Source organism: Marmota marmota, unplaced genomic scaffold (genome assembly GCF_001458135.2).
Source record: "Marmota marmota marmota unplaced genomic scaffold, marMar, whole genome shotgun sequence".
Taxonomy (NCBI): Eukaryota; Metazoa; Chordata; class Mammalia; order Rodentia; family Sciuridae; genus Marmota; species Marmota marmota.
This window is the reverse complement of record NW_025999842.1, coordinates 59,340,287-59,352,033: the sequence shown is the minus strand read 5'-3', so window position 1 is coordinate 59,352,033 and position 11,747 is coordinate 59,340,287. Positions and strand designations below refer to the sequence as shown.

The 11,747-nt window shown below is 39.3% G+C and overlaps 1 protein-coding gene and 1 non-coding gene across 5 annotated transcripts in view; one reads left to right on the top strand and one right to left on the bottom strand.

The window, feature by feature from the left end:
- The window catches only part of Stx11 (syntaxin 11), a 45,257-nt gene that overhangs the window by 12,825 nt on the left and 20,685 nt on the right, over positions 1–11,747 (bottom strand). The gene's annotated exons all lie outside the window — the stretch shown is intronic.
- On the top strand, positions 8,588–8,693 carry LOC125616004. The gene has a single exon (XR_007346596.1). It is a non-coding gene; the product is annotated as a U6 spliceosomal RNA (small nuclear RNA).

Genomic DNA, 11,747 nt, shown 5'->3' with positions numbered 1-11,747 from the left:
CCCCGCTCTCTTTTAAAAAAAGATTCATCTAATTAATCTAGCTAATGTATTCCATTCATTCCACCTAAATTCTCCAAAAATAAAAAAATATTATTTTGGGCTGATAATTTTTACATGAGATTTTTCAACATCATCAATGCATGAGGTTTTTTTCTTAGAAAGTGATTTACAATCCCTGAAGTTTCCTCCTTCAAATCTCAAATCTCATACACTTCATTGCTTCCTTAAAGAGTGGACACAATTTATTGATAACTCTAATGTCATTATTAACATCTTTGAACTGTGGGGTGATGCAGTTTTGTTTGCTTTCAAATGTTTCCCTCTCCCTAGAATTAAAATGTCCACCACTGCCTCAGTTATCTACATATACGACCACTGAGAGTCTTCTCCTTCCCCTTACAGATTGTGGCAGGTGAACATATTAGACCAAGCATTTAATAATGATGAATTAGGACTGGACCAGCATACCTTCAAGAATCAAGCTGCTACCTAAAGCAAGGAAGGAAAAACACTGATTGACACACTGAATGTCCACTATGAACCAGTCACAGGGAGAGGACAATTGATATTCAATCCATCAACAATTTTCATGATAACCCTGTAAGGAGGATAACATCATTTTTAATGTACTATATCTGGGTCCCAGGAAGTTAAGTTCTTTATCTGGTTCACTCAGTAAGAAAGGAAGAAGCCTGGGATTTAAGCTCACATATCTCCAGGTCCTGCGTTCATGTCCTTGCTACCTGCACTGCAGCTGTGTGAAGATAGAGGGTGTGCTGTGTCAGTCACATTCTTCCCATGACTCTCTCTCTCTCTCTCTCTCTCTCTCTCTCTCTCTCTCTCTCTCGCCACATCTTTTTGCCAAGAGCCTTGGAGTCACTTATCTCCAGGATGGATCTGGGAGAAACAGCCCCTGTTAGCCCAGCCTCTTCTTTCTCTTGGAAGGGGCTACCACACACCTGTGTTCCCCTCTGCTCTGCTCCTGGTAAGGGTGAGAGAAGTCATCTCTGGCCAGAGCTTCTAGGGGAGGGTAAGTCCATGGAATTCTGAGTTCAGGATCTAAAGCACATTTTCAGACAAAAGCCACATCTGCCAGCCTGTCTCTCTCAGTAGCAAAGGTGGCATCTTGGCCTCCAACCGCTTTCTTCCTTCTCATTGCTCAACTGGAATGGAAATGGGGCAGGTGAGGGTGGCTACTTAATAGTGTTCTCTCCTCAATCAACCCAATAACCAAGCTGAATAAAATCAAAGAAGGTCAAAGCATAAAAAGACGATTATGATTATCTTGCACTGCGCCTTGATTTGAAAATGTGGAAAGAGAAGGTTGTTGCATTTAAGCAATCTACAAAAAAATGATGGAAAAAGATTATTAGTGAAAATAGTCTAGACTTTTCATTAATCTTAAATTAAGTAGGGGAATAATGGAATAGCATTTCCATTTGTAGCAATAAAATTTGAATATGGATGAAACATTTCATGAGGATGGCACATACTGGGATTTCAATAAATGACAATTATTATACTCAGGTAGTATACAAGCCAGGAAGGCATCAGATTATTTTACTATGTCCATCTATTAACTTATGTGATGACCATAGATTTATATCCTACTTCCTTGAGCTGGTTCCCCAGTGCCCTGTTCTTCCTCTCAACCCATCTGTACACACTTCTTGTGAAATCTTTCAAAAAGGAAAAGAAGGCAAGAAAAGGACTCAGTACGCAATCTTTGCTGCTCCTCTGATGAAGGGGTGAAGATCTTTTTTCAACTTCCTGAATTTGAGGGTGGCCACAAGAGTGGGATTTGCTTTGGTCACTCATGTTTGTAAATGTAAACAGAGGTTTACAAAGCACTTATGTTAAAAGGTTGCTACTAATACAACTCTAAGAAGAAGCCTGGGCTAACCTTCAGGAAGATGCGGCCAAGCTGTGTCCGTGATCCAAGCTGAGCACAGCCCCAAGCATGTCCACCAAATGACTGAGTGTGCATAAGTGAAGGAGAGACCAGTATAGTGCCAATCACAGCACTGTGAGAAAGACAGTTTGTTTTGGTTTGTTTTGGTACCAGGGATTGAACCACTGAGCCACATGCTCAGCTCTGTTTATGTTTTATTTTGAGACAGGGTCTTGCTCAGTTGCTTAAAGTCCTCACTAAATTGCTGAGGCTGGCTTTGAACTTGTGATCCTCCTGTCCTAGCCTCCTGACCACTGGGACTACAGGTGTGCACCACCACAAAACATTGTTTTTTAAGGCACCAAGATGCATAGCAGTTTCTTATGTGGCAAAAGCTAACCAATACAGAAACTGGTACTTAGAAGTGGCATCTAAAATATCTAAGACATTCAACATTGGCTTTGGACCCTGACTACTGGTGAAATGTGCTAAGGTAACTGTCAGCAAAAACTGGGAAGATGGCATGCACACTGTTAGAGGAGACTGGGAAAGAGGTGAGGAGATACTAGAGCAGCCAGGGCAAAGGTAGTTGATGCTATGGTTGAGCAAAACAACTGGACATGTGGTCACCTATGGCAGTGTGTAAAAATTGAAAATGCACAGTGAATTTTGATCAAGCTGCATGGATCTCCAGACTATTGAAAATGCTAATTGAGTGCTTCTAGCTACATTTAAGGTTCTGCAAGAGAGAGATGAGCTAAAAATTGAATTGTCTAGTTCATAAGCATTAGAGAAAATTGAAAGGAGCCAGACTTCTAAGATCGTAAAATAAAGCCATTTCAACTCTCCAGTCTCTTGAGCAGGAAGAAAAGATTCTCAAAATAAGAATGGGCCTCAGGGTGAAACCTTTGTTAAATTTAACGTAGACCATTGCAGTGAGACAAAAGGGGTTCTAAGACTCTTGAAAAAGTTGGGGACCTTCTTTTCAAAGGGCCTCTGGGTCCCCAAATTTTTATGAGCAGGAACTAATCTGAGGAAGCTATGTGGAAACAACAATAAGCCATCTCTCCTAGGAGAGGAAGAGTGTCTCAGAGGGCAGAGTCAAGAGCCATAGAGAACCTGAATCAGTGAGCTGCTTCTGAGGAGCCCAGCAGGATCCTCATCCAGGAGCCTCCTAGGCCGAGGGGTGGGGCCCTGGCAGCACCTGCACATAACTGCTGTGGACCAGCTGTTGCATCCTATCCCTGTTTAGTTGTGTGCTTTCTCAAACAGAGTGTCTATTTTGGTTATCCTTTGCTCTATTCCTCCTTAAGTTCTGGGTGGGTATGGGGGATGCAGCCTACCTTTTTAGTGTACCATCTCAGAATCAAGAAGCTCTGCATCTGAAGAGCCAGGTAAGAGGAGGTCTGTCCATATCTGGATCTTATGCAGTCCCAAGACAAATAACCCTCTGCATCTAGAGGCTAATACCATAATCACATGAGATTGTGGAAATTTTAGGATTGGAATGAGCATTTTTTTTTTTCTTTCAGGAAAAGTGTGAGTAATTTTTGCCAAAGGCAGAATACACTTGACAAAATACAAGATCACAAATTCTTAGCAATACATCAGCCCCCACTTATCTGTGGGAAATGCATTCTAAGTTGTTTTGCAGATGATAAAACTAGAGAGTGTAGCAAACCCTTTATATACTCTATCTTTCCTATGTGTACATACATATGATGAGATTTAATTTATAAATGATACACAGGAAGAGATTAACAATAGCAACTAATAATGAAATAGAATAACTGTAACAAAATTGGGTGGTAATAAGTTATTTAAAACGAATGAATTATTTATTTCTGGAATCTTCCATTTGATATTTTTAATAGACCACACCTGATCACAAGTACTGAAATCATTGAAAGAAAAACTGCAGGTAAGGGAGGACTTCAATACCTCTCATCAAAACAAAAAACAAAAAACAGTGTTAGTTCCTCTGTTTTTTGAATCTGGATTTGGCCACAAGACTTGCTTCAACCAAGAAGACAGGAGAACTCATACATGATGCAAACAGTTGCTTAAATAGTACAAGCACGTTGGGGCTGGCCCCTCTGACCACAGGGAGTACTGGAAGGAAGTTCAAGTGAGGTTCCTGGAGGATGAAGACCACATGGAGAGAGAGGCCAGCCCCCAGCTGGCCCCTACCACAGCACTATGACTAAGCCCAATTGAGGCCAGAACCCAGAGCCTGCTATCTGCCAGATTCTACTGCAGATGCCTTATGTGGATCAACTCAGGATAAATAATGAATTGTTATTTGGGGGTGATTTGTTATGCTAAAAAAGCTAATGGATGCATCTTCTTTGGGTTTCTCTATAAGATTTGGTTTGCTCTATAAGATTTCTCTATAAGGTTGCTCTATAAGATGCATTCCTTAAAGACAAATTAAGAAGCTGATATGAATCATTAGGAAAAAAACCTTAATTTTTGGAAAGTAAATTCTCATGCATTTAAAACAAAAGTTTATTGCTACAATTTAAACAAGCAAACATAAGCAGCAAGTGCCAAATAATTGTCCTGATGGTGTATGCTACCTACCTGCTGATCATGGTCTAAATTATATATCTGATTTAAATTCAGTATGCATTTATGATATTCTATTCCTATTTATGCAAAAGTTAAAATGAAGCATATACTCTTTTTTAAAGCACATGTTTCTTAAATGTCTGAGGACAGCCCTTCCTTTCCTTTGGAGGATTGTGTTCAATCATGATGAACAGCTAAATAATGATGATCCCACACACAAGCACCCTCCACAAAAAGGCTCTGAGAGATTGTTTGATACACAGTATGTTACAAAAGATCCTTGAGCTGTGGGGTCAGGATAGCACACAGATACCTGGTGGTTTTAACCTTAGCCAAGGTTCAGTCTGATAAGAGGTTTTGAGAACTCGACGAGCCAGCTTTGAAAAGGAGGTGGGTAGGTTCAAGTGTATCACAAGACTGTTGCTAGATCACCCAAATATAAAGAGTAGAGGACAGGCACAGTGTGACTTTCTGATAAAGTGTCTCTACTGCCATTAAAAACTGGGCCACAGAAGTTTCTTGCCATCACACCATAAAGAACAGAAATTAGTGGATGTGAGCTAGCTGGATGAGGAATGTCATGGGTTGATTAGGGCCTCGTTCACCCTTCAGAATGTTACAGGGAATCAGGACACTTGTTTTTAGAGCTGTGGGATCTACTTAGAATTCTAAGTCTACTCAGAAGCAGAAGGGAGTGGCCACAGATGTAGCCTAGGGAGGCATACAGAGCCATATTCAGCCCCACCCTGCCATTGTTGGGCCTCACCTGGGTTTCTTGGCTGATTTCAGGGATCCCACAGTTAGAGGGAAATTTCTAACAGAAAGGTGTGATTCTTAGTAAATTAGTGCTTTCCAAGCCTGGGCTTATGCCACCTTTCTTTGTAAACCATCTTCTCTAAACCTGGTCTTTTCTGTGTACGTGTAGCTGTTCCTGGCAGACAATAACCCCTCTGTATATGCTACCCCGTCTCATCTACTCATATGATTTTAATCCACTCAACTAATGTAGTTCCAATAGCCACCTGCATAAATAGTGCATTTTTTTAATTAAATAACTTCTTTTCCAATGACCTTATGTAAAATCCTTTCTGATTATAAAAGCAATCCATGCTCTTTGTAACAATAATAAATCAAATAACACAAACTTGTTTGACATGAAAAGTAAACATTGTCCTTACTCCACACAATGATGCATAGTAACTATGAAAGCAACCAATAATAAAGATCGAATATATTCTTCCAGATTCTTTTCTTTGGTAGCAGGTTGTAAACAGGTAAGAGACAGTAGTCACAAGAATGGACCCTGTTCCTGTGAAATATAGAACATTTCCCTGGTAAACCACAGTTCTCAGGTTTCACATCCCTCAGAGATATAGGGCCACAGAAAAAGTCACACTGAACATTCTACCAATAAAATTTTGTGCAGGTGAAATCACATAAAAAGAATACTGAGAGCAACCAGGAAAAGGAAATTCTAGAAAAGAGAACACTCATGTGCGCGTTCATGTTTAAGAATCTGAGGGTGGTGTCCACAACTCTGCATACCTCAGAATCACAAAAATATCTGGAAGAGCCTCAGCCAGTCTGAGGACTTCATGTTTAGTACTTATGAAGTCTAGGGCCAGGGTTTCTTTTGGGAGGAGATTAACAATTTTAGCTTAATAGGCATCTATAAGATGCATTCTTTAAGGACAAACTAGGAAGCTGATATAAATCGTGGGGAAAAAAACCCCATAATTTTTGGAAAGCAAATTCTCATGCATTTAAAACAAAAGCTTATTGCTACAATTTAAACAAACAAATATAAGCAGCAAGTGCCAAATAATTGTCCTGATGGTATAAACATCAGTGTCTCAGAAAGGGAAGGTTCCCCTCCCACCCAATTAATTAATGAGGATTTATTGTTAGTGGCTGTATATGGTGCAAAAGCAACACATAGTCAGTAGAAACAGTACTTTTGAGTTTTGTATTTTGGTCTTTTCTCAGGCTAGTTCTATGCAGTACCATTGTCCCTCATGATGCTGGACAATGATAGTGAGCCATAGCTCCCAGTCAGCCAAAGGGTCATGTGTGGGAAAAACCCAAATTCTAAAGAGTCTTGCAGTGCTAAACTGTAATATTCAGTAGGTGCTGTGTGCTAAATGCATTTTTTACTTCCAGTATTTTAACTCCTAGTAGGTTTACTGGGAACATAACCCCAATGTAGGTTGAAGAGCATCTGTATTTTGAAAACTCCTGCCATCCACAACCAGTTCCTCTCACCGGGTAGTTTATTCACGATTCTACAAGTACTCTTCCTTTGGAAGTATGCACAGATCCTATGAGCTAAAATGATCCTATGAAACCAAATCACTATCACTATTCTGTTTTCAGTTTCTGTATTACTCTTCTAACTCAGGTGACAGAATATGAATGTCCCATATTTAATAAACACCTCAGGGAAGTATGAGTTAGATGACTTGTACAAAAGAGGGTCAAGGAAAAAAAACTCACTTAGCAGAATGACATTTTTATTTCAAAGTGAATGTCTAGTATGATACCCATCAAAGAGGACCTAAAAATTGCTCTTGTAGGGGGGAAAAAACCCTAAAATGCAACAGCTGACCAAATTTCACATATATTACCTAAATGTACTCTGTTCCTTGCAGCAATCATTCTGTTTAGAACCATATGGAATCAACACCTATAGATGTTGGGGTTGTGGGGTGGAGGCAACACCTGTACACTATGTAAACTTCTATTTTGGATAAAAGAATGGAGCATGTTTGCACTGGTATTGGCAATGTTCATAATAGGAATCAGTGAATAACTTCCTATCCATCTGAAGGCACAGAAAATTCTGTAGCTAAAGAACAGGCTATGAGTATCCATGCAGAATAATTCCTACCAACCATGAAATGCATACACATCAAACATCAGAACTCATTTTTCTTACTGTTGAGTAATATTTGTAATTAGATTTTAACACAACATTAAAATATCTCAATTTTATCAGCTAAAATATATGCAACAGCATAGAAATAAAAATGTAAAATTTTCAATAAAATATAAATTAAAATGTTATAAATTTAAAATAAGATTGATGAAATATTTAAATACAGACACAGCTGAAACTAAAACTGACTTATGTAACTTCCCCATCATCAACTGCCTGGCAGAGGGTTACAACATAGTGAAAGACAACTGGAAAGGTCACGGGGTAACATACCTTCAGTTTCCTGTGTATTTAGAAGAGATTTCTTAATTCAATCATCTAATAGCTTCAGGTTTAAATGAGGCTACTGCTGGGCATGGCGGTGCGTGCCTGTAATCCCAGCAGCTCAGGAGGCTGAGGCAAGAGGATCATAAGTTCAAAGTCAGCCTCGGCAACTTAGCGAGGCCCTAAGCAACTTCGCAAGACCCTGTCTCAAAATAAAAAAATAAAAAGAGCTGGGGATGTGGCTTAGTGGTTAAGTGCCCCTGGGTTCAATCCCTGATTTAAGAATAAAATAATATATATGAGGCTGCAAAGTCAGAAAAACCAGCATGAACTCCCAGCTTCAGGCAAATTAGAGTAACAACAAGTAATAACCTCAGGAGGTCCCTACACATAGTATGTGACCCACAGTGAATGGATTCTCCACCAGTGAAAGTGTTTCCTTTAGATAATGCTTACATTTCTACTCATGTTGATAAATTCAAACATTTTCTGTGAATGTCAACAGGAAAAACTGCAAATGACAGTTGAGTCACACGCATCCCCGCAACCCCTTGGTCCATTCTTCTCTAGAGAAACTCCATTCTGGATGTCACCTCATCCCGCTTTCCTTCTGAAGGTGCCCTCCAAGCAGAGATGCCCTCGCCTCCCCTACTCCCTGGTCAAATTCAACCTTGCCCACTTAAACATCCCAGTCCTATGTTCCATCCTCTGTGTTTAAGATAATAAAGAACAATTTGGGGAAATATATCTGCTTGTATACACAAATAGCATATGTACCCAGAAAATAAGCATGTATTTGTAAAAGTGCCTTCTCTATTTGGGGTAAAATGGCAAACTGGATGTTACTTTTGCTCCCATACAAAACTCCACTGAGGGAACTCTCTCAAAGGTATAAGCCAACAGGGATTTAAAAAAAAAAAATAGGAGTGCTCGCTTGGGCAGCACATGTACTAAAATTGGAAAGATACAGAGAAGATTAGCATGGCCCTGCGCAAGGATGACACGCAAATTCGTGAAGCGTTCCGTATTTTTTAAAATAAAGATGTTGTGTCCACAGAAAACTAAAAAATAAATATTATCTCTCTCTCTCTCTTAAAAAAAATAAGAGAGAAGAGAGGAGCAACACAATTTTAGAAGTTTTAAGGCAAATGAACAATTGATAACTAATTTAGCAGCTTTAAGAAAGATGAATTCTCAGCTAGCAGTGCAAAAGGACAAGAAACAACCTAAGTTACCCAGGAATCAGAATGAAAGGTTGGGTACCTATGGGAAAGGGGTGAAGGTGGGGAATAACAAATTGGTTCAGTTAGAAGCTTTGTTAAGAAGTGGGACTGGGGGCTGAGGATGTGGCTCAAGCGGTAGTGCGCTCACCTGGAATGCATGCGGCCCAGGTTCGATCCTCAGCACCACATACAAACAGAGATGTTGTGTCTGCCGAAAACTAAAGAATAAATATTAAAATTCTCTCTCTCTCTCTTAAAAGAAAAAAAAAAGGAAGTGGGACTGTCTTCCAACCCCTGTTCCACATACACAGAAAACTATATTCTGAATAGGGTAAAAGAGAATACTGGGGTAGACATACTCAGCAAGAGACAGGAGGCTTGACTGGATCCATGAGATGTTGGACACCAGACTTTTTTGGGGGGCTGGGGGATACCAGAGATTGAACTCAGTGGGAATCAACCACTGAGCCACATCCCCAGCCCTATTTTGTATTTTATTTAGAGACAGAGTCTCACTGAACTGCTTAGCACCTCGCTTTTGCTGAGGCTGGCTTTGAACTCGTGATCCTCCTGTCTCAGCCTCTGGAGCTGCTGGGATTACAGACTTGCACCACTGCGCCCGGCTGGCACCAGATTTTTTTACTTATTTTTTTATTACCTGTAACTTAGAGGCAGGAAAATGAATGTTCCTCGTCTCTAGAGCAGAAAGACCGAAAAAGAAAGGTAAAGAATGTAGAGGGCTAGTTCTTCACATTCAAATTCTAAATGATAAGAATTCCAGGGAATGAATGTCCTAAAAGTTTATGAGAAGGGGAAAGAAGAACAGAGAGGAGAGGGGGGCGAGGAGAGAGAGGCAAAAGGGGGAGAGGGAGAAGAAAAGTGAGAGAGAGAGNGGGGAGAGATGGATTGGGAACGGAAGACAGAGAAAGGGAGGAGAGAAAAGAGAGAAAGAGAAGGGGAAAGAAAGAGGAGAGAGAGGCAAAAGGGGGAGAGGGAGAAGAAAAGTGAGAGAGAGAGGGAGATCTTATTTGTAAACATTAGAAGCCAAAATGCCTTGGATTTATACAAAGCAACATTGGAAACTAAAAAATAGTTTAACAATGCTTTAAACTTTTAAGGAAATGTGTCTCCAACCCAGAATTGTATACCCAGTCACGATATTAAGCAAATGTAAAGGTTGAATAAAAACTTCAGATATTCAGTCTCAGAAGATTTTACAACCTATGGTAAATCATAAACTTTTTTTTTCTCAGAAAAAAAACAAGCAATGCTTTTCAACAAAACAAGGAAGCACAGCAAGAAAGAAACAAGATGTAGAATCCTAACAAGAGATGCAGGAGAGGATGCATGTGCCTTTCAGGGTGATGGAAAAGGGAAACTCTAAAGCCGCAGTAGTGCACTTGACCAATAAGACTATTGTCCAGATGAGGAAGGAAATTACAGATTTGTTCAGAAGGATGAAATTGATAGAATATTCCATGCATCAAAATTTCTGAAGAGATTTACACAATCTGAAGTTGATGAGGTTATAGGTATGTCCAAGTTTAAAAAAAAAAAAGAAAGAAAAAAAGAACAGATAATTAACTTCCAGGAAAGCAAAAAATACTGTATAGTTATGGGAAACTAATCATAGTACAATGTATAGCTCAGCTGTAATTAGTATTTTCATAATCAGAAAAATGTGATCATTCAGGATTGATCTAACTTAAATTATGATAGTTGTATTGGCGGGATGGGGCAGGCAGTGTGCACCCCATATGGAGAAGCAATAGCTAATGCCTAGCAATGAATGACCAAGAAATAGTTAATAAAAGGGTGTCACTTAGAGATGTGAAGTACCAAGATGGTTGAAGAGTTTTGCTTTTCGTGAGGTGGAAATGGGAAAGAAGGTTGACTTTTTTCCTTAGACTTTCATTTTTCGCTAAATGTCTTACAGAACTGACTAAGTACACATAAATTTGATAAAATTAAAAACTAGAAAGAAGAAGAACAGCCAAACCAAAAGCAGCAGCAGCAGCTGGGCCTGGTGGCACATGCCTGTAATCCTAGCTACCTGGGAGGCTGAGGCAGGAGGATTGGAAAGTTTAAGGCCAGCCTCAGCAATTTAAGGGAGACCCTGTCTCAAAAGAAATAGAAAGGGCTGGGGATGTAACTCAGCGGTAGAGCATGCCCTGGTTCAGTCCCCAGTATGTGGTGAAGCCAGAAGCAGGGGTTTTCTGGAAACACAAACCACCAACCACAAGAGCAATCCTGTGAATTTTGGCTTGTGGGTAACCAAGAATTCTTTAGGAGGTCTCTGTCTCTCTGCTTAGTTTTTCTCTCTCACATTAATATCTCTTTACAGATTTCACTTTAGAATTAACATGTATTCATATTTACAAGTGGAATCAGAAACTCTCCCTAAGTTAATTTTTTGATTAAACTAAATCCAAACTTTCCACCAGGGTTTAAATAAAACATTTGAAAAAGAAAATGATCCTAAAATCAATCTCAAATAATAAGTGATTTATTTTTTATAAATTGAAAAGAACATAGTGATGGCAAATTGAGGGAAGTACTAGCAGACATTAGCACCTATCATAAAACAGTAATAAAAATAATAAAAGTGACATTCAGCAAACATAAAAATAATAGAGACAAACAGACATGAATAAAACATTGAAAAATAGACCAATTTAAAATGTTAGTATATGTCAGTATAACATTAAAAATGTTAGTATATGAACAAGAAGCCATCAAAATAATATGGTAAAAAAAAATGTAAGCAGGGCTGGGATGGAGCTCAGTGGTAAGAGTGTTTGCTTAGCATGTGTAAGGTCCTGGGTTTGATTCCCAGTCCCTAAAAAAAAAAAAAAAAAAAAAA